General features: G+C 42.8%; 1 pseudogene; it reads right to left on the bottom strand.

Annotated features, from left to right (window-relative positions):
* Positions 1-25,000, bottom strand: part of LOC134460381 (low-density lipoprotein receptor-related protein 1B-like) — a 372,315-nt pseudogene that overhangs the window by 323,181 nt on the left and 24,134 nt on the right.

Genomic DNA, 25,000 nt, shown 5'->3' with positions numbered 1-25,000 from the left:
AGACAGGGGGAGTTGAGGGACATGGTGGGATGTGGGGTGTGGTTCAGCTCCACTGTGGGTGAATGTGATTCGCTTTAGTCCAATGCGTGCTTAGGGAGAGAGTGGGCGGTGGGTTAGGCCCCATCTCTTAAATCAAATGAACTAGGGTTAATGGGTAGATGAGATGTGGGGAGGTGAATGTCAGGTCAACTAACTTGCTGTTATTTCTGTCCTGAGCACCTCGCATTGTCAGGGGTCTACAGGAATTACACTTCTGTTGTTGCATTTCACTGCACTGTCATTTGCTGACTATAACAAATCAAGAATATAGTTCTTGTTCAGGTCAGCCTTGGAAATAATTGCATTTTGTTTGATATTAATGCTGGGACAGCGTTTAAATAGCAAAGATGCCGGGAATCCTACATAAGTGAGGTTCAACAAAATCTTATAAAAGTGTGGTGTTGCCGAGTGTTAGCTCTTAGACAGTAAGGATCACTGGGACACAGGGATTAGCTGCATGAGCCGAAGTAAAATTAATTTATTTATAACTCACAGGGAGGTGGAAAATGACCTTGTTTCAGAAATGGTGGTGTATCATTTATGTTACTTATCACTTATACAATGCAAATGCAATCACCAATGGAATCACAACCTTCCCGGAACGACGAAACACCATCTTCATCTCCCAGACTGAGATTTCCAGCAACTATGGCGAGACTACTCCCCTATGCCAGATCTACCTTTTCTACCCCCAGACATTCCTACCAAGCCTCCTATGCGGATATTTCTCAAGGTCAACCTCATTCTACCCCAAAATCTAAAAGGATACTTCCATCCATGACTGCACCCAAAAAAGGCAAAGCCCCACAACCACCTGTCTGTGCTCTGGAGTACAGTAGTATCAGTGATGATGACCTTGTTGAAAGCACAGTCTGATATCAACTGGGTCCCTACTCACATAGTAACAGTGGTTTTGAAAATAAGCAGATAAGTAGCCTGGTAAACCAGCGCCACCTGCTGGACGCTGAAAAATTTTCAGCTGCGGGTGGGACTGGTATCGAACCATTGAAGACTGCCCTGAATCTGGCAGGATGGCAACTAAACCAATCACAACGCAGAGATGTGTTTTGAATCAACGCGGGCGGGGCAGAGGGTTCTGGGGCGGGGTTTTGAGGGAGTGACGACATATCAGTGAGACGCTGGGCAGTGGAGAAAGCACAAGAAAGATGGCGGCGGCATCAGTTTTGGAAGAATTAGACTTGGGGTTTTCGTTAAAACGTGAGCAATGAGGAGGCTCTACGTTCATTCATTTTTAAGAAGGACGTTTTCGCCGTGTTGCCGACAGGCTATTGCAAAAGTGATGGGGCTCTTTGAAAACCCGATGGTAGTACCGGTAGTCGTCTCGCCCTTGTTAGAAGACCAGGCGAAGGAGGCGAGCAATTTTGGACTCACTGCCATGCAACTGGGCGTCGATAACCCAGCAAACATAAAAATGTGTCGTCAGTGCCAGTTGGTCTTCGGAGCAGTCAGGAGGCATGGCTTTTGCTGAACGCGACGTGTTGTCTTCCAAGACAAGGTCCTCGGAGTGGACGAGGTTCACCTCATATAATGGTAAGTGGCATGCTCTTAACAACGTCAGGGTGTGTGTAAAGTATATTCCTAAAAGATGACGGTAATGATTTGGTAAACGCTTCACCCTGTTGCCATTGTAACAGATGGACTGTCGCCCCGGACGTCTCCCTTTTTAATCTCAGTTTACAGTCTTTAATGTTGACTATCTAAACAAAGTCTGTGGTCGCAAGATTGAAGTTTACATGGACGTTGTGTGAGATGAACGTGGGGCTGATTGACTGGGGATGACAGATAAACGGCTGTGTACGGCGGCTAGAGGTTAAATCTTACACTTTGGAAATTAGTACACTGCACTTCGACGAGACCAGCATCGCGTCGCACTAAAATAACATCGATGTTATTGAGCTAATAGTGCCATACCGGTGGAGTGATCTACACTAGAATCACACTGATACCGTGTATTCAGACGGTTAATACACCGAGTAAACCAACGAAAACACTTCTGAGACTCATTCTTGTGCGTGATTGTATTCTCAAACACTTCAGTGCGGTGAGCATTCCGAGAAACCATCCCCAGTCAATCGAGCCCCACGATGATCTCTCACAACGCACTTGCTCAATTATGTTGAATTAATTGTTCCGTTGATGTGGAAATAACACTAAGAAGCTAGTTTATATGGACTTAATTGCTTTGTGATTGAAGAATAACGTACTGATTTTCCACAGGGGGAAACGTGACAAAGGGAAGGCCTTCAGGTATTTTTTTGGCAAGCTAGGAGAACACATCTGACAGACAAAAAGGTTTCATCAAAGACACACAGACGGGTAAGCTAGTTCTATCATCTGTGGAAAGATGTCTTGGTTGTACTTTATCATAGCCAAATGTTGTGTTTGAGTTAAGGACTGTTCCCCACCCCATCTGAGTTATTGAGGGGGTCTGTGTTAACATTATCCAGCAGTCTATTAGGCCTACAATCTGTTATCACATGTTAACACACTGATTGTAATAGGTGGTGTGAACGTTAATGAGGATCATGTCTGTGTGCTTGATGTTAACAATATGCAACTGTACCACCAGCGAAAATATAGGATACTGTTTGTCTACCAGCTACATTCTTTTTTTTTCTTTTGTGCAAGCTCCTGAAGTAAAGGACCTAGACAGGACCTTCATATCAAGGACATTGACTGTGTGGATCTCGAGGTGCAGTTATTCAAAAGTTGCTACCCACGGAATACCAGGTTTTGAGGGATCCTGCCAGAGCAGAGAATCAACAGTAAGTCATATCTTAACTTCACACAAATACACATACAAGGGTGTGCCCAACACACATGTACTTTATAATATATTATTTTCTAAGTACAAATTGAGGAATACATATTGGCCTGGTTCAGTCAAGTGGAGTTGTTGTCTGTTTCAAGCTACAGGTGTTTGCAAGGCAATTTATTATTTGTCGAAATAAAGGCATTCATCTTGCCACCTGTATTATTTTGTAGTAGGAAGACTGAAGTCTTATGGCAGTGTGATGCTACAGTAATGCTTACAGTAATTTAAATCAATGTTGGGATATATGCCTTGCTCAAGGGCACTTTAGGCATGGATGGAGGTGTATGCAGTGGTCAGAGATTTGAGTCAGCAACCCTAGTCTGATCTTAAGACCACCTCACTAATCATTATGCCACACTGCCCACCATGTTAACAAACTACAATATCAAGCCCCCCTTTGCCGGTATTCATGACTCATGAATTTTTCTGTTTGATTTGTTGTTATTGACAGGATACATTGAAGAGGAGACTCCGACATGACCGCCGGCATCTTGTGTTATTCACCCCCACCACTTGTAATACTGAATGCCTGAATTGTTGTTTGCTGCTCAGACTTTGTCAACAGATATGGTCTTCGACATGTTACCCTTAGGTGTGGAAACAGATTGTGACAGTCCAGCAAAATGAGCCAGACAGATAGTAACACTGAAAAAGGACAACGTTGTTCCCATGGCCTCCCACTGCAGAAGACTTCAATGTCAATAAAGCACTAACAGCTGTTCCCCTTACTTCACAAATTAGTTACTGTAGATGGATTCTAGGTGCCACTAAGGAGCCAACAGTGGATAATTTTGTCAACATTTCAATGGCATACATTAAAAGGGCAGCCTGTAATTGTTTGCCTTGCCTCCATCTTCCTTGCCACCAAGGGGTTGTAGACCGATGCCCTAGTCCTCCTGTTTAGGTACAACCATGCAGTTAGGCCAGTCTATTGAAGCATATACTTATGACTGTTTGTATGTGTTGTGTATCTAGTAATGGATAAATTACCACATGAATAACTGCATATTCATTATATTGATAATTATAATGGCTTCCATTATTGATTAAAAAAGGGATCTACCACCACTTGCATTATTGTTTTGTTATAAATGAAGCACTGTTAGGAATCCAGGAAGACGGATGCCGAGGCACTCAAGGTTGCATTTTTTTTTCCTTTTTTAATTGGCTACAATGCCTCAGCATCTGTCTTTTCTTGGACCAAGTTTGACAGCCCCTACACTGATGAGCACCAAGGAAAAAAGGTGAAGACCCAGAAGCACTCCAATTACCTGCTTGTGTTTGATAATGTTAGGATCCATTTATCCCACTTTAAATGCATGAATGAATATCACTGAAAATTGGAATTGTTTCCATTTTTTTTTTTTTTTAAATGTATATATCATGAAAGGTAACTTGCATTGCCTTTTGAAGCACAGTTTAACAGTTGGACCACTTTGTATAGCCTATATGAACGATCATTATTGATGATCTTGGATATTATTGATATTGTAGGCCTATTTCTATTTGGGCTAATGTCTTTGCCTTTGGCACCCTCATGCATTATTGTTCTTCAAGATAGAAATTAATCACGGTCATTCTTAACTGTTAAGAATCAATCTGTCTTCCTTAGAGAGATATATATTTTAAAAACCTTATTTTAGTACAATTTGTGGAACGCAAGAGGATTGATAGCTGTCCAAATCGGCAACGTGATTGGTTTAGCGCGGTCACGTGGTGTATCGTGTCTCCTCATTCAGCTAAGGAAAATATTCTTCTGTAAACGTCTAATACCCTTGGATGTTTTCACGATCCGAACCTCTCTGAAGTGAAACATAGTGTAGCGTTTGGTAGGCAGGGAACACACAGGATGTAGACAGAAGTGTCCGTTTAATGGAGACAGTTGGCCACAGCCACGCCACATAAAAATAATGAACAAGTACACTGCTTACCAGTAACCCAACTGTAGCACAGCTGCTACGTAGATCTCTCACAGTAAACAGAGAGAACTCCCCGCTCCCCTTATTCGAACCCCAACAGTGCCTCGCACCCACCAAACCATAGAACAGAATCATAGAACATGCGTACACAACTGTAACCCCCCCAGACTCGCGCTACAATAGCTTTGGTCAGTTCATCATCTTATGGGCATCGTGTTCGGATGCTGTGGAGCGAGAATGAACGAAAATTGAGGTGACCTGACGGCCTATAAATACAGGAAGATCTCTTTCAAGTATGTTTAACACCGTGGGCTTCCTCGATGCATGCGAGACGTTCGCTGAAACCGACAAAGCTGAAGTTGAACTTTGGAACAGTTTTGTATAGTGTTGTAGTACAGTGTTTCCCAACCAGGGGTACGTGTACCACTAGGGGTACGCGAGCACACTGCAGGGGGTACTTGGAAATGTTTAATTACTATAACAAATGTATGGAGCAGTCACATCAGGACAGAGAAAGTGATATTGAACATGAATTAGGGGGTACTCATGGCACAACAAAGAGGCTTAGGGGGTACGCGAGACAAAAAAGGTTGGGAAACACTGTACTAGGTGATGTGTGATGTGATCACTGTAAACAATGCGCCATCACATCACCTAGAGTGGATGACACCAGTAGACTATGTCTGAACTCTAGAGCAGTGTTTCCCAACCAGGGGTACGTGTACCACTAGGGGTACGCAAGCACACTACAGGGGGTACTTGGAAAAATGTAATTTTAACAAATGCATGGAGCATAGTCACACTGCAATAGAAAAAGGGATGTAAAACACGAGTTAGGGGGTACTCATGGCACAATGAAAAGGCTTAAGGGGTACACGAGACAAAAAAGGTTGGGAAACACTGTTCTAGTACACCGGCAACTCGCATGTCTTTTTGGCAAAAGCGACATAAAGTCCGACTCCATCTCAAAACGTTAAAGTTATCCACTGTCCTGCTCACAGCTTCACCACTTCCCTTGTTTACAGTCCCCTCCCTCCACCACAGATTCTGTCGCGCTTACTACGTCACAATCAGTTGCGCTGATTGGTCAGAGCGTTGGCCTATTAGCACAGACATGGTTTGAAAGACAACGGGTTGTGCTCATCAACAATGTTCCGTTTTATCCATTCATCGGAGCCAGACTAAATTAAGACATCCAATACATTTAGGCTGGTTTATCAGGCTAGCAGATAAGGGGACCCGTGGACAATCTTATTCCAGTTCTAACAACTCAGCGAGGTCTCTTGAGGACACGCATACATTCCCCCAAGAGGGCAAGCATGGAAAATCTCAGACTTGTCCCAAAAAAACTCACTACCACAGTGGAAATGCCTCCAATGCTCAATGCTAAATTAGCTTTACAGAATAGTAGATCTCTAAGGAACAAGCCTTTTGTTGTCAATGAGTTTATCTGTACCCACAACCTTGATTTTTTATTTTTAACTGAAACATGGCTGGAAAAATCCACTAGCTCTATCACACTTATAGAAGCAACTCCGCCACACTTTAATTTCATTAGTACAGAAAGGCAGAATAAACAGGGAGGGGGGATAGCAATTATTTTCAAGGCACTGTTTCAATGTCAAAAGACATCACTAGGTGAATTTTCATCTTTTGAATACTTAGCTGCAGTTCTAAAATGTTCTTCTGACATACTGTTATTGACTATTTACAGACCTCCAAGACTTTCTGCACCACTCTTCTTAGAGGAATTTGGTGAGCTGTTGTCGAATGTTTGTGTGGACTATGAAAGCTTGTTTATAGCAGGCGATTTAAATTTTCACGTGGACGACTTAGAGAATGTCTATGCTAAGGAATTTTTAAGTCTTATTGACATTTTTAGCCTCACACAGCATGTAACAGGACCAACACACAACCAAGGTCACACTTTAGACCTAATAATAACAAAAGGCCTTAATGCTTGTGCTAGTGTCAAAGACTATGGCTTTTCTGACCATTACTGCATTTTTTCTGATGTTTCTATGTACCCTCATGTTCAAAGGGAATCTGTTACAGTCAAAAAACGTATAATCAACTGTGAGACAGCCTCACTCTTTCAGCAAGCACTTTCAGAGATCCAAAGTCAAACTTCAGAGAGTGCAGATGATCTCATGGTTAATTTTAATTCAAGGATGACCCGTATTATGGATGTTATTGCCCCCGAAAAAATCAAAACAGTGGGACGTGAAAAAGCACCTTGGAGAATGAATCCCACAGTTATATTGCTAAAGCAAGAATGCAGGAGGGCTGAAAGACAGTGGCGTAAATCCAAACTTGAAGTCCACTACCAAATCTATAAACACACACTCTCGAAATACAACCAAGAAATTTCTAAAGCTAGACAATCTTTTTTCTCTGACATAATTAACAGAAATATTAATAATGCACGTGTCCTGTTTGGCACCGTGGAAAAGCTAGCAAGGCCCCCAAATCAAATGCCCTCTGAGTTCCTCTCAGTCAGCAAATGCAATGAGTTCGCATCCTTTTTCAAAGGAAAGATTGAAAAAATACGTACAAACATACTCACACATGTGCAACCGACCCAAGATTCAGACCAACTTGCTATGGTGAAGTTAAATCCTAACCTCATGAGAAATTTTCATTTAGTTGATGTGGACATTCTTAATAGAACGGTACAAAGTCTTAGCTCCTCTACATCTGACTTAGATATTTTACCAACAGCCTTCTTCAAATCCATCTTAAATCTAATATCATCAGATGTACTTCAGATCATCAACACCTCACTACAAACAGGCATATTCCCAGGCTGTCTGAAAGAAGCAGTTGTGAAACCCTTACTGAAAAAGAACAACCTGGATGCACTGGTACTAAACAACTATAGGCCCATATCCAATCTACCATTCATGGGTAAAATAATAGAGAAAATTGTTTTTAACCAATTAACTGCTTTTCTAATGTCTAATAGCTATTTTGATAAGTTTCAATCAGGTTTCCGTGCCTACCACAGCACTGAAACAGCTCTTATTAAAGTTATGAATGACATAAGATTGAATTCTGATGCTGGCAAATTATCCGTCTTGGTGCTACTCGATTTAAGTGCCGCTTTCGACACAGTTAATCATTCTATACTACTACATAGACTGGAACACTGGGTTGGCTTTAAAGGCATAGTGATCAACTGGTTAAAATCGTACTTACAACAAAGAAGTTTTTTTGTCGCCATTGGAAGACATACCTCATCACCGATGTCTCTGAATTGTGGGGTCCCCCAGGGCTCCATTCTGGGACCACTACTGTTCAATCTGTATATGTTGCCACTGGGACACATTATCGAGAATAACTCCATAAATTACCATAGCTATGCGGATGATACCCAGCTCTACTTATCTATGTCCCCAAATGACTATACCCCCCTTGAATCACTCTATCATTGCATGGACCAAATTAACAAATGGATGTCTCACAATTTCCTCCAGCTGAACACAGATAAAACTGAAGTAATTATATTTGGGAAAAGAGAGGAGAGACAAAAGATTGCTACTATCCTTGAAACGAAGGGACTGAAAGCAAGGGAAACAGTTAAAAATCTTGGGGTCCTCATTGACAGTGACCTAAACTTCAACAGTCACATGAAAGCTATTACTAAGTCTGCATTTTATCACATAAAAAACGTCTCTAAATTTAGGGGCCTGATGTCTAAACATGATCTGAAGAAGCTAATACATGCCTTCAGTCATGGGTGAGCGGTTAGGGCGTCAGACTTGCATCCCAGAGGTTGCCGGTTCGACTCCCGACCCGCCAGGTTGGTGGGGGGAGTAATCAACCAGTGCTCTCCCCCATCCTCCTCCATGACTGAGGTACCCTGAGCATGGTACCGTCCCACCGCACTGCTCCCCATGGGGCGCCACTGAGGGCTGCCCCCTTGCACGGGTGAGGCATAAATGCAATTTCGTTGCGTGCAGTGTTCACTTGTGTGCTGTGGAGTGCTGTGTCACAATGACAATGGGAGTTGGAGTTTCCCAATGGGCTTTCACTTTCGCTTTCATTTCTAGTAAAGTTGATTACTGTAACAGTCTTTTTACTGGCCTCCCCAATAAGACCATTAAACAGCTTCAACTTGTACAAAACGCAGCTGCAAGGGTTCTTACAAAGACAAGGAAGTTCGACCACATTACTCCAATTTTAAGATCGCTGCATTGGCTCCCAGTAAGCTACAGAATTGATTTTAAGGCTATGCTACTTGTGTTTAAATCACTAAATGGAATGGGACCCACATATCTACTGGATATGTTTCAGCTGTATGCACCAACTAGGTCACTAAGGTCAACGGAGAAGAATTTGCTGGTGATTCCAAAAGTCAAAACAAAGTGTGGAGAGGCAGCCTTTAGCTTCTATGCTTCAAAGCTTTGGAACCAGCTTCCAGATGACATAAAAAATGCACCCACTATTGATAGCTTTAAATCTAGACTCAAGACAAAGCTGTTCTCAGATGCTTTCCCCTAGATTAAATTACTTATTATTATTATTTATATTTTTAACGTTTATTTAATTTGTTTTATTTTATTTTATTATTATTTTTACCTTATGTTTTATCTTAATGTTTTAAATGTTTTTTTGACTCTAATTCATTTCCTTCTTTCTTCCCTGTTTCTTTTCATTTACATTTGTTAACTTTGTGAAGCACATTGAGTTGCACCTGTGTATGAAATGCGCTACATAAATAAACTTGCCTTGCCTTGCCTTATACAGTATACTGAGTTGAGGCAAGGCGATCAAGCCAAGCTTGATGTTCTAATGAGCATGAACAAGAAACAGAATACACAAATGAATATCAATAAATGAATAATTAAAGGTGCAATGTGTAATATTTTCAGTGTTTTATTTCCAGAACTCGTGCTGCCCATTCACAACTGTTACGCTTTTTTGTGGATACTTCCCACAATTCTCAGTACTAATTGATTGGGGAAATTGCATTTTCCATGCTCCGCCATTTTGGATTTCCAGAAATACACATTTTTAGCTGAAAGACTTACTGTGCTTTGGTCATACCAATAAACATTACACTCAGAAAAATGCTGGGCTATTTTTGTAACCCAAAACGCTGGGTTAGGTACGGGTTGGGTAGTTTTGGGTAGTTTTAACCAGAGATGTGGACTTGTGACTTGTGACTTGGACTGATTTGTGACTTGAATCACAAATGACTCGACTTGAGACTTGACTTGCCAATATTAGGAATGACTTGTGACTTGACTCGACTTGTATGCTATTGACTTGAGACTTGACTCGACTTAACAGTTTTAGCTTGCAATGACTTGCAATAGTGCTCCAAGTCAATGAATATATATTTTTTTTGCATTTGCGTGTGAAAAAAATGCATGAAAGAAAGAAAAAAGAATAAACAATTTACCTTTAACCATAGTAACAAACCATGCTAAAAAAAATATGATCAATTGTGATATGTGCGTTGGATAAAAGATAAAATTAAATGAACAATTATAAACTGTGGTAAAACCATGGTTAGTTTTCAGAGTAAAACCATGGTTCAATTTATAGATAAACCTAGTCAAACCAAAAACCAATTCCGAACCATGCTCAAAAAACTGAAATCATGGTATACCATGGTCGATTTTCGTAAGGGACATGACTGGCGAGGGGGGACATATAAAGCAGTGTGGATAGGTAATGCATTTATGACCAAAGGTAATTGTCAATATTGTACATAGAATACATGGTGACTTGTTAAGGACTTGGGGAAAATAAGACTTGGACTTGGACTTGACCTTGACTTGACTTGGGTACAACTTGGACTTGGACTTGACTTGGTCAAATGTGTCGTAACTTGTGACTTGACTCGGACTTGATTGGAAGGACTTGAGACTTACTTGCGACTTGCAAATTAGTGACTTGGTCCCATCTCTGGTTTTAACCCATAATGTTAATCCAGCCAGTAACCCATTTCATTGGGTTACGAGACTGCTCTGATGTCCGTGAAAGATCGTTTCAAATTTCAACTGACAATATGGGCCACGCTGCAGAGAATGTTCAAGAAGTCAGTGAAATTAAAGCCCTATGTAAGTTAAGTTCATTGTTTTAGTCCCATCATGTCATTTTTTTCATAATTTCAATACGTAATTGACAGGGGATAGCAAAACAATTGTATTGTTTATGGTTGCTATAGTGATTTGAAATGATTTCGCATAGGCCTACTACACACGGTAGGTCCCATTGCCACTTCACAACTAGGCCTATGTTCAGTTCGTTGGGAGCTTAGTTTCTTGTTAGAAATTGACTCTATTATAAACGTAACTTCGTTTTTACTGTGTATAACTTGTCCTGTTCGAGTTACAGCAGTGGCATCTGAAGTTATCACCAGCAGTCTGGTTCACTAATGCCGTTAGCATTATGCTAACGGTTAGCGTTATGCTAACGGGTTAACAACAAGAATCATGGTTTGTGTGTGTGACGGAGGTCATCTTGCACCTGTTCACCCCCCTCGGGGATCGAACGTGCGACCTCGTCAACTACAACGATTCGGCAATGGGAGACACAGTACGATACCGCTGGGCCAAGAGACTAGTCTCTCGGCCCAACGGCACGAGACTGTATGAGGCTATCGGAGGGAGGTTTACCAACGTTCTACGCCAACTCTGTGCTAGTTAGCCTCCGTTACACTCTCCCCCTTAAACCTCACTCCCATCCCGGGTCAGCGGCACCACTGTGACGGAGGTCATCTTGCACCTGTTCACCCCCCTCGGGGATCGAACGTGCGACCTCGTCAACTACAACGATTCGGCAATGGGAGACACAGTACGATACCGCTGGGCCAAGAGACTAGTCTCTCGGCCCAACGGCACGAGACTGTATGAGGCTATCGGAGGGAGGTTTACCAACGTTCTACGCCAACTCTGTGCTAGTTAGCCTCCGTTACATTTGCAAGTTTGTTGCAAAATGTCTGCTTCATTGGGTGCTTGGTTTACTGTAGAAACGAACTCTGTTTCATTATGAATTCGTTTTGATGTAAGTTTAGCCATAACCTTTCCAGTTAATATCACACTGTATGGTAGGGTGACCAGACGTCCGGTTTTCCCCGGACATGTCCTACTTTTGAGACCTAAAAAAATGTCCGGGGGGAATTTCAGAAATGTCCGGGATTTTGTTGGACTGCCTGAAATATAGACCTAATTCATCTGCACTGTAATTTTCACTCCATTCCATTTGACTCCACTCCAGGTTTCTCTCTACCGTTCACAAATTAGTCACGCCCTTCTCATCAAATCTAGCCACTTCGCACCATGTGTCCGAAAGAAGTAGCCTTGGGGACTAGCCAGTGCGCCCCATGTTTACAAGCGAAAGCGCATCTGTCCGCCGGTTCGACGGACTGCAATGCCGATAGAAACGCAAATGCACGTTCGCGGTGGAGTTGAAAAAAAAATCCCGCGTGTGAAGCCAGGTATGAAGGAAATCTAACACAGGAGTATGCCTAGTAACACCACCAAATCCATCATTTAGGGAGGTACAAGTTTTGTTACACCTTGTCACAAGACTTAGCCTAAAAATTATTTCATGATCTGACATTTCCAAGTTATTTGCAAAAGCAATTTCTCGGAGCTAGAAGGACTCATTCCTGAGTTAAGAAATTAAGCTTCTTCTTCATCAGCTTCTTCTTCTGTCTATTGCCTTTGCAGTTATTGATAACGCTGTATGGGTTATCTTATTAATGGTAGGTAAAACTCCAGTTCCTCTCTTAATGGCTGCAGTGCCCATTGCTAATCTCTGAGCACCATGCCACTACAAATAGCCTATCTAAATAGGCCTAATGGATGACAGTGGAGGGGTAAATTGTGAGGTGTCTTATAAACATATTAACCCTCAAGCGACCGGCCTGTTTTTGCGAGTAATCTGACCGAGCGGGGTCATTTATGACCCCAAGCAGTTTATACAGAAATACCACTATATAAATTATTTTTTGGGGTTCATTCAAATTTATGTACATCTTGCACATACGTATCTCTCATCTAAAGCAAAAAATGTGAATTTGAACATTTTATTGTTTTGCTAAAAAATAGTCAAACTTACATACGTACAGTTGAGGACGATATTACTAGCCCCCCTCCTGAAATTAGACATATCTCTTCATTGATCATTGAGAATGATCATTATTAATAAATGTGTGTTATTCTGGAAACAAATACACCATGGAGATTGTATCCAATAAGTTAAATTTGGACTTTTCCATTTTCACAATGAGTTTAAACAAAAAAGTGTAAAAATGGCAAGGACAAAATTATTAGCCCCCTTATCATTAATAGTCAATACAGTGTCATTTAGCACTCTTCAAATACTATCTAAAGGATTGAGGTCTGAACCACTCCATGACCATGGTTTTAGTATCCTTGAGGAACATTTGAACTATTTTGGATGCAAGTTTTGGGTTATTATCTTATTGAAAGATCCAGTGAAGATCTTAGCTCCCTCTATGAGCATATTTTGGTAACGCTTTATTTTACGGTACAGTATTTACTATGTACTTTCTGGGTAACAACTGGGTAACAGAGGGAAATTACATGGTACCTAGAATGTAAAAAGGGGGTAAATACGATGTAAATACTGTGTAATTACAGAGGAAAAAACTCAAAAGTTACCGTGAAACTACACTGTGTATTTTCTGGGTAACAATTGGGTAACAGAGAGAAATTACCCAATTGTTATCCAGAAAATACACAGTGTAGTTTCTTGGTAAGTTTTGAGTTTTCCCCTGTAATTACATAGTATTTACATCGTAACTACCTCCCTTTTTTTCCATTCTAGGTACCATGTAACTTCTCTCTACGGTACAGTATTTACTATGTACTTTCTGGGTGACAACTAGGTAACAGAGAGAAGTTACATGGTAGGCCTACCTAGAATGTAAAAAGGGGGTTATTACGATGTAAATACTATGTAGCCTAATTAGAGGGAAAAACCTCAAAACTTACCATGACACTACACTGTGTATTTTCTGGGTAATTATTGTTTGATGGCAATTTTAAAAAGGATGAAAGTACTACCTATTTACCTGTTTGTTTTACAGCAATACCACATTTAATTACTAGGTTGATGTGCTGCTCTGGATGGTAATTACACAACTCCAAAGTCAGAACTTACAAGGAACAGTATTTCATTGTAGTTACTGTGTTTATCACCATACATACCCATTTATTGCATGGGTAAATGTGGTACTTACCTGACAAAACAATTGCTGATGTCACACATTGCCATGGGCTCTATCTTCATTCTTGTAGCCGTTGAGTCAAAAGTGTTTGGTAAGTACATGGTAGGTTTCTGCACTGTTACCAAGTAACATATATTTATTTACCAGGTAAAGAAGGGGAAACTGTACTGTAAAGTAAAGCGAATGCTCTTACCAAAGTATTACCAATTTCTTACCAAGTAATTAAACTTGTTTCATAAATCATGTAAGTACATGGTAAGTTTCTGCACTGTTACCGAGTTACAGATATTCAGTTACCAGGTAAAGAAGGGGAAACTGTACTGTAAAGTAAAGTGAACGCTCTTACCAAAGTATTACCAATTTCTTACCAAGAAAATAAACTTGTTATATATCATGTAAGTACNTGGTAAGTATCTGTACCCTGGCATGACGGATGCAGGGAAGGGAAAACTGTGAAGGCGGTCCTTCCTCCATCCGTCCCGCATCTCTGGCAACTTCATCAATCCCTTGTAGATGACCAATCCGATGAAGCGGTACATCTCCTCTGGCTCTATGTCGACCCACTTCCTCTTTCGTCCTTGTGCAGCCCTTTTTGCAGCATGGAGATTGGTATGCCTGCACAGGGTCCTAACCACGTCCTTGCTGAAAAACAATAAGAACAGGTCAAGCGGCCGGTAGTCTACCTGAGGGTCCAGCTGTGGTCCTGGAGGGCGCCTGGGTCGAAATGGCAACGGTGGAGGCTCCACGTCTTCACTCGTTGCATCACGCCAGAAGTCGGAGTCCTGCGGCGGTGGACCCAGGGATGCACGCTTCGCAGGACGGCTTGGCGTTGAGGCAGGGACTTGTGAGGTGCGTTTACCACTCGTAGCACCACGGCTTGGTGGAGGAGGGCATGGAGTTGGAGCAGAGGCTTTTGAGGGGCGCTTACCACGCCTAGCACCACGACTAACTGGAGGAGGGCATGGAGTTGGAGCAGGGTGGAGATCACGGCGCCTGCCACTCATGCGCACACTGCTGGCAGCTGGAGGAGTTGGAGAGGCAGCTGGAGGAGTTGGAGAGGCAGCTGGAGGAGTTGGAGAGGCAGCTGGGTGTGGGGCAGTTGAAGTCCCTTCCAAAGGGTCATCAGATGTGTTCCCATCATCCGAGTCAGATGTCTCCTCACTGTATGAACAAGAGGATACACAACATTAATTATACTTTTATTTAGATGTAACAGTTTTTTTTTTTTAATTACATTTTCATTTACATTACATTTTCAAAAAATTACATTTCATTTACCACTACATTACAGTGTATCCTGCAGTGAAACAAAGACAGACTGAAGAATAAATCATGGCTATATATTGACAGTATGAATTGCCATAACATATTGTAGTAAAGCAGGCTGCAGGACATGGGAGTGCACTGACAATGAATGTGACAGTTCATGCTTTTTTTTTTTTTTTTTTGCCTCACTGCTAATTGCATGTCAGCTGAATAAGTTGCCATTATCCATTTAGCTTGGCTACACCAACAAAATGCAAGTTATAGTATATTTATCATTACATTACAGTTAATCATATAGTTGCAGACATAAGCACTTTAGAATAAACTTACAAAGTAATGATAAACAGCATTGCCATTCAATACTGTAAATGGTAAAAGACATGGGAAACACTGACAGTGAACGCATTTTTCTTTCTGACTGCATGATTTGTGTATGTATTCATGTATGGAATCAATTAAATGTAATAAAATGTATTCTCACTATACTGCTGTCTAATATTCCTGTCAGTGTTTATATCTGGTGCGTTTGCAGCGTCTGTACTGCTGGCACAATTACCACATGGGGACAATAAAGTTCTAAACTTTCATTCAGCAGCAGAATTATCACTTTCATTATGCAGTGACACAATTATGCCTTTCACGATACAGTGACAAAATGATCACTTACAAATCGAGGACGACATCTATGCCGTCCTCAAACGCCTGAAGCGCTGAGTCGGTGCTGTCAGCTTCGGACACCGCATCATCCTCTGTCTCATTCCCGCCGTCATCAAAAAGTTGAGCGTGGATTTCGGCCAAAGTATACCGCTTCCTACCGCGTCCATCCATGATGTCTTCACAACACTCGACTCACAGAAAGCACAGACTACTCACACTCACAGGCAACACACACTTTTAGGGAGTACAAACCCGAAATTGCTGACGAGAAATGCTGCTCTACGATGCGTAAAGCAAGCAGAGTAGGCGGCAACTCCAATGTTGTTGTGACAACCAAAACCATGCGGCAGATACGCATGCCGTGAGAAACGTGAGGGATTCACCAATCGGGATGAATGACCAACCTACATTGTCAGAAGAAAGCATACTATTGGCTGAATTAGATGTCACTCAAGTTTGGGTGAGCGTTTGTGACCTCTCAGCCTATCTTGTCAACTACCAAAATAAAGGTTCACTACGAGACGCATACAAGAATGCTGTGCTTAGGTGAAACAGACGTCTGCCTCTCCGTACACGTTGCTCCACGCCAAAAAATAGCTCTGGAATATTACAGGGGACATCGTCAGCTTTTGATTCATGTGTAACAATAGATGACAACTTGAAGAAATGTGGTGAAAACATGTCAGAGAAGATGATGCAGCAAAGTGGATGTACACAAGGCACCATTCTTAGCGTCACATCGATCAAGCAAATAAACATCGTTTTGGACTATGGAAGCATACTGGATGGCTTATTGGCACAGTTTGAAGGTTGGTGACTTTATTTGTACCGTTTGTGTGTGGTAAAAATACATTTAAATGTGTCAACAGAGATCGTTTTTAACACTTAGCAACTTCCTATTCAAATGACTGGGAAATGCTAAGCTAGGTTCTTGCTAACAACTAAAGCCTGTTCTTGCTAACAACTGCATCAAAGTTGCCCAAATTTGATGGGCACCGAGTTGAAACTATATTAATAACGGGTAGTTGGTCAGTTTGGCTGGAAATTGGTCATAATAGAATATAACAACATGCGTCCTGTTGCAACTTGGTTTTTTTTAAACTGGGACCGTCGACGGGCCCGGAAGTGGGCGTGGTAGGTTAAGAGGTTAATTGGACAATCTCATTTAAGCCTCTCCAACCTACATAGCCTATGTGTCTGACGTGTGTGTGTGTGTGTGTGTGTGTGTGTGTGTGTGTGTGTGTGTGTGTGTGTGTGTGTGTGTGTGTGTGTGTGTGTGTGTGTGTGTGTGTGTGTGCAGAGTTATGCACCTGTGTGTGTGTGTTCACGCCTGTCTGTACTGTGGGTGTGTGCGCTCATGACTATGCGACTGTGTGTGTGTGTGTGTGTTTGTGTGTGTCTGTGTGTGCACGCATGCATATGTATGTTTGTTTGTTTGTGTGTTTGTGCGTGCGTGTGTGCGTGCACATGCACGGGCGTGTGTGTATGTACGAATGTGTGTGCATGCGTGTGCATGCCTGCATGCATGTATGTATGTGTTTGTTTATATGGTTTGTGTGTATGTCGTATGTCCATGAGTGCGTGTGAGAGAAAGATAGGGGGTACTTTAACACAAACGTCCACATATGTACACACACACAGAGGAGGCGTCTGAAGTCCACTGTGGACTGCTTAGCTGCGCGCGGCTCAGAGGAGGCAATTTGATACCACAATACATTTCTTCACTCTCCCTCGCCGGATCCCTCGCTCGCTCACTCGCAGTCCCTCGCCACTGCTGTACCCCTATAAATAATTCATAAGTGCGCTTGGTCCCCCTCTCTCTCCCTCTCTCACTTTTTTTCACTCCATCTCTTTCTCCCTCTCTCTCTCTCTCTCTCTGTCTCTCTCTCTCTCTCTCTCTCTCTCTCTCTCTCTCTCTCTCTCCCTCTCTCTATATCTCTCCATTTATCTATCTGTCCATCTGTCATCTTCCTTTTTCACTTTTCACTGTCTTTCTTACTGTCTGTCCACCCCTCCTCTCTCCCCCAGTCTCTCTCTCTCTCTCTCTCTCTCTCTCTCTCTCTCTCTCTCTCTCTCTCTCTCTCTCTCTCTCTCTCTCTCTCTCTCTCTCTCTCTCTCTCTCTCTCTCTCACACTCTCTCTACTAAAAAAGAGATGGGGGAATATATAAAGGCTGGGGACTGCATAGTCCACATGAAAGCCATTGCGCGAGCTGTCATGTATGCTCATTGAAGAGGCAGAGTGGGGATTCGTCCAACTTTTTTCTCAAGTGTCCTACATTCTGTCATTCTGCACCACAGTCGTCCAGCCAAAAACCAATCGGCAGCTGGGTGATGTGGAGAAATAAAGAAAAAAATATATAAATAAAAAACTCAAAGGAATGAAAGTGGAAAAAGATATTGTTGGAGCCACAACACAGAACTGGCCTACAACATTTTTCTCATAAGATAAGCTCTCTGGAGTGAGATACATATAGTGTAATATTGCCTTATGTCCACAATAATCCCTTTCTTCAAAACCGTGGTGATGTTTCAACTCAGTGACGGGACTTGTGTTGTGCTGCTCAGAATATACTGTATATGGGAGCATTGCAGCTCAGCCGTGAAAGTCTGCATTCGTTAAGGACTCTTAAACGAGGAGAAAGAGAGAGAGAGAGAGAAAGAGGCGAAGTCATTACTGTCTCTTCGGCCAGCTTGGCATCGCTATCAGATGCATGAGCATGAGCGCTGTGTGAATTAATGTGGGAGTCCAACGGTAAGTTGAGGAGGCTATGGGGGACTGGAAAGTCATTAACCCTTTGAGGGTTGAGGATTTCACAAGAAATATTATTCAGGGCCCTGCCGTGGCCTAAGGGTAGGGCACTCGGTTACTACGCCGGCGACCTGGGGTCGATTCCATCCCGGTCATTTGCCGATCCTTTCCCATCTCTCTCCCCCCACTTATTTCCTGTCTCTCATTCACTGTCCTGTCACAAAATAAAGGGACAAAAGCCCTAAAAAAATATATATTTTAAAAAAAGAAACATTCTTCAGCTCTTGTAGGATGTGGATACTGGGACACGAGCTGAACAGGGCAATGCCACATTCCAAAGCCTTCAAAAAACAAACTGAGGCCCTACCATGGCTCTAACGGTAGGGCACTGGGCTGCTACGCCTACGACCCGGATTCGATTCCGGCCCACATCCTTTGCTGAATCTTCCCCATCTCTCTCTGCCCACTCATTTCCTGTCCAATCTCTCACTGTAAAAACCTAAAAAACGAACTGATCGATATAGTGGCTGCACGTGACTAAAAACACGTCATATATGGTTTGTGAAATCTCAGTGAAAATGGTACAGTACATGTTTATGTTTCAAAGTTATGCTTTTGTACCTTCACTCTACATCAGACAAAAAAAAAATTATTTTCCGCCACCTGTTTTCAATTTACGAATCCCCCATATCCAAGGCACTTTGAAATGTTTTTAGGTCTTTATAATGGACTGGAGACTACAGTTAAAACACTATATAAATGATTCATGGTTACCATAACCATGAGCATAATGTATTTTGATATGAATACATCGCAGGAGAAACAAAACACCTGTCATGAGTTCATACAGTCCCTCAAGGCATATGTTTCTGAAACCGTTTGGAAAAGTTGTAAAACACAATATGTAGAGGGACATAGTTGTTAAATAATAAGATCCTTTGAAAGTCAAAGCTTGATTTATGTACAACAACGCATGTTCAACAACACATGTTCTGTTTTTGCCTGTTTTAGAAGAAATATTTTGCATGGGCTTTCTGGTCCCTGAACTGATACCTCTGTCCTGACGTGTAAGATTTGTTCCATATATCTCACACCAAATGAAGTCAAACTCTACTTTTGTTTCCATTGTGTACTAGGACCAGCCTGATGCCGTGATGCATTCGGTGTCGCAGGCGAAAGTGCTGTGAAACGTAGCGTGCGCCCATATGTGCAACAGCGGCTCAGAGTGAGCTTCTAATTAACTGGCGAAGGGAACCATCTGTGTGTGCTGTCCTCCCCTCTACTCCGCTCTCTCCAGCTGACACTCAGGCATGGCCCACTCCACCACCACCACAGACACCACCTCCACACACATAGCCACCACCACCACACATAGCCACCACCTCCACACACATAGCCACCACCTCCACACACATAGCCACCACCTCCACACATAGCCACCACCACCACCACCATAGATACAACCACCACCATCACCACCACACCATCATCACCATATCATCATCACCACCACCACCACCAACAACAACAACTATCCACAGCCACCACAACCACCACCACCACCACCACAGACACAGCCACCACCACAGACACAGCCACCACCACAGACATCCTCCCCTCTGCTCTCCCCAGCTGAGACACAGGTATGGCCCACTCCACCACCACAGACATCACCTCCACAACCACCACCACCTCCACACACATAGCCACCACCACCACCACAACAGACACAACCACCACCACCACCACCACACACACAACCACCACCTCCACACACATAGCCACCACCTCCACACATAGCCACCACCACCACCACCACACACACAACCACCACCATCACCACCACATCATCATCACCACATCATCACCACCACCACCTCCCCTCCGCTCTCCCCTGCTGAGGCACAGCCATGGCCCACTCCACCACCATCACCACAGACATCACCTCCACAGGCATGGCCCACTCAACCACGACAGGCATCTTCTTCACAGTGCCAACCACGGCCCGCAGCCACCACCACCACAGATACCTCCTTCACAGACACAACCACCACCACCACCACAGGCATGGCCCACTCCACCACCACCATAGACACCACCACCACAGATACCACCTCCACAGACACCACCACCACCACCACCACCACCTCCACAGACACCACCACCGCCACCACCTCCTTCACAGACAAAACCATCCACAGACACAGCCACCACCCGCACAGACACAGCCACCTCCTTCACAGTCACAACCACCACCACCACCACTACCACCACAGACACCTCTTCCACAGACACCACCAACATCATCATAGACTACGCCACCACAGACATCACAATCACAGACACCTCCTTCACAGACACAACCACCACGACCACCATCACATACATCACCTTCACAGACTGAACCACCATCAACACCATCACCACCACCACAGACACCACCACCATCACCACAGACATCACCATCAGAGACACCTCCTTCAAAGACTCAACCACCATCACCAGCCCCACAGATACAGCCACCTTCACACACACAACCATCACCACAGACACCACCACCACCACAGACACCACCACCACCACCACAGAGACCTCCTTCACAGACACAACCATCACCACAGACACCACCACCCCCACAGACATCACCTCCACCACCACCAGTGCAGTTCTTTCTCTTTTCTTTCTGTGTTTCTTTTTTCCATCTGTGTTAGTACTCTCTCTCTCTCTCTCTCTCTATCTCTCTCTCTCTCTCTGTACTATGTACCACACTGTGCCACTCTATAGGAAGTATGGAACAAGCGCGTGTGCCCCCCCTTCACTCTTGTTGTCTATCTCTCTGTGTGTGTGCTGTCTCTCTCTTGCTGTGCTCCACTCCTCTCCGCTCCTCTGCTGTGCAACACTCTGTTCTGCTCCGTTGGTAGTGTCTGTTTGTCCCTCTGTCTCTCTTGCTGTGGCTCACTACAGCACTCCATGGGAGGGATGGAACACCCCCCTCCTTCCTCCCCACCCCTTTCCTCTCGTTCTGTCTGTACTGCGTTGCTGTCTCTCTCTCCCTCTTGCGCCATTCTGGCTGGTCCTCTGCAAGAATGTCCGTGTTTCTGTCTGTCTCTCCCACACTTGGACGCACAACACAGCGGGATGCCAACCAGTGCCAAACAGCCATGTCGCCTGGGCCTTCTTCCTTTGCCACCACTCAGACATCCCACACAAACATGCACATCCATACACACACCTGTTCAGACAGGAATACACAGACAAACGTGCACACACACACAGACACGTTCACGTACATGTACATGGGTGGGAGACGTGACGCCTTGTTTTTTCGTAACATTGGTTAAAAACCTACAAAACTGTTATTTTTCCCTTTAAAAACATATGTCAATGAAAGAAGATGTGGACCATTATGTTTCATATTAGTCTTAGATGAGAAGAAACATTTTTGTTAAGATTTATGTAAAGGTTTATATGTCAAATTTCCTGCGGTGTGACTGTAACATTAATGAAACAATATATAATAATATATATATAAATTAACCAACAACATTTTGAATAATGTATGAAGCATTTGGCATGATTGCATAAATCTTAACTTTAGATTAAGATATGTGAATGTGGAAAAAACTCAAGACAGTAATATTAACTACAAGTTCAATTTCGTAACACAAATTGCGTCCTGTGGGGTGACATGTATGTCAATGTTTGTGAATGGGCAGCTGCAAGGCCAACAACAAGGCTCTTAAAGACTGGCTCCTAACCAGTCAGTACCTCAGTTATTGGAGAGTGCTGTGGAAGTTTAAGGTGACTCTTAACCTCTTAATATGTCTTCATATTGCAATCTTTCTGTCACGCAATGCTTAGGTTCATTTTATGGTGTCCTGTGGTGTGACTGCTCTTATAGGAGGAAATTTTTTTTTTTTTTATAAATGAAAACACATATTAAGATTAAACACAATATCATTATCAAGTTAGCATGAGCTCAGATGTCAGTCATGTATACAAAAGGATTAAAATGGCCATAATGCAGTGAATTCCCTGTGGTGTGACTCCATTTTCCTGCGGTGTGACATGCCTATGCTTTGTGTTGATGCAGGACACATTTTCCCAAAAATGGCAAAAATAAGGTGAAATTCCACAGACCACTAAGTGCTTTATTTTTTTCTATTTTTTTCCAATTTTTATCCATCATTTTTTTCAGGAATTTGAAAAACTTTTTTTTTTTTTTTCGTTACGCCCTTAAACGTCAACCACCCACATGCACAAAAACGTGCACACTAAGGCTGTAACGATACACCCAACCCACGATTCGGTTTGTATCACGATATATGACCCACGGTTCGATATGCCCCACGATTTTATTTTATTTTTAAAGGAAAAAAAGAAGAAAATAAATTATAGGCCTATATAGGCTATATATATGATTTCTTTTTGCATTTAGGCCTATCTGCCTACATTAATTTTGTAGGTGTACCTAAATGATGCTGCAGATATACCACTGCAACCTGTTCCCCAGGTGTTGACATCAAAGCACAATAAGGGATATTAGTTCACCAAGGAAAAGTAGGCTTCTTATTAATAGGCTTAGATCATATGATGCTGAGATGCTGACCATGTGTGAGGGAGACAGAGACGGAGAGAGAAGGGTCAGGGTTCCAGTAGGTAGCCTATTAGTCTAACAACTGTCTCACATTATCAAACATTATCCAATTAATATCCAAACATTAACTGAAACAACACTGGTCATATTTCGTCAGGAAACATGTTGTGTAAAGTTACTTACAAAAATGCAACACTTAATTTTGATGTTTAATATTTTTTAAACTTTTTTGATCGTGCAGCAGCGCGCGCACGCTTATACAAACAAAACTCGAAACTCAGTTAGCCTATGTTCTCACTAGGCCTATGCAACAGGCACGTTGTCCTTTGTTTGGTTTTGTGATTTGACATTTTGTCAAGAGCGGGAATGGATGCAGGCTGAAATGGAGCATGTTTTCGCTAGGCAGGCGGTCAATGCGGGGAAGAATAACGCTGCCTATTAATATCCACATCGACCTCAACGTTCGCCCGACTTCAGACACTTCCCTGATAGAGCGTCGCGTGGTTTATGAATTTGGGCAGGCGGAGCATCTCCCTCTCTCGCTCTCTTTCTCTCTCTCTGCTCAACGTCTATCTCCACTCAACAGCATCGGCGCATGCATGAATCTTAACACCTTCACACGTTTGATAAAGCCTTCTTGGGTCTGTTGTTCATTTCTGTGCTTTACCTTCCGACGTTTCCGAGTGTTTCGTCTCGCGGAGGTTGCTCAGGCAATTGATAATAACAAATGCACTGGTTGGACGGAACATTTTATAAGAGAGGGATGAATGGAAGTGTTACTCGCACATGTGCGCCCCTTTTCTACTTGTCTTTTTTAAGCGCATATGCAAACATTTGCCTTTATGTTGCTGTTTTCTAGACTGAGGGGTAACAACAGAGATTTTGTTAGGGAAGAACTTTGGTAACAACTTTTAAAGGGCGCATCGCGATTCTGCGAGGCAGTTTCGCGATAGGGGTTCGTGGGTCTGCGTACCGCGATACCTCGGTTCGATGCAATATCGTTACAGCCTTAAGCCTGATACATAGTCATGCTGTGCTGACTTGGGGTACAGCATGGACGTACTGTCAGCGGGATGTGTATTCCTCATAGTCGCCCTGCGTGCGCATGCAGGAAAGGGCGTGGTGTTTTTTTTCCCGCTGAGAATTTAATGACGTCAATTCACCTCCGTGACAACAGGGGGCGAACTAACTCATTCAGTTGAGCCCAGTCCCTAGAATGAATCACAAAGCTAACCAGCTGGCTATGTAAAACGTAATATTCCACTAGTAGCCTACTTCTAAAAGTTGGGGCATAATTAGATGGTACAACATCAGTTTCTTTTTGGTCAAGTATTACATGAGATTAAATGAAAGACAAACGCCATTTTAAAAGACAATAGACAGCATGAATGGCCATTCACACCTGGGGCCTAGTAGCTAGCCAGCTAAATCAGTCATTACAAACTCAAAGCTAGTTGACTAGCCACCTGAAACGTAATTCTACCACTAACAAAGAAGCTTCTTGCTATTAATTTAAAAAGTTGTGGCGTAATTAGACATGAATGATAGCATACAAGATTCTCTCTTTATTCACGTTTTACAGTTCAGGTGGTTAAAATGCCAAACAAAAGCAGTTTTTAAATACAATACATCTAATGGCCATATTAACAGCTAGCTTAGCAACTGTCAGCCAAACCCATTCAAACTCTACAGGACATTAGCGAACCCTGTTTTAGAAGCTAGCTA

The sequence above is a fragment of the Engraulis encrasicolus genome, chromosome 12, assembly GCF_034702125.1.
Source record: "Engraulis encrasicolus isolate BLACKSEA-1 chromosome 12, IST_EnEncr_1.0, whole genome shotgun sequence".
NCBI classification, from domain to species: domain Eukaryota; kingdom Metazoa; phylum Chordata; class Actinopteri; order Clupeiformes; family Engraulidae; genus Engraulis; species Engraulis encrasicolus.
This window is presented reverse-complemented; position numbering and strand designations above follow the sequence as displayed.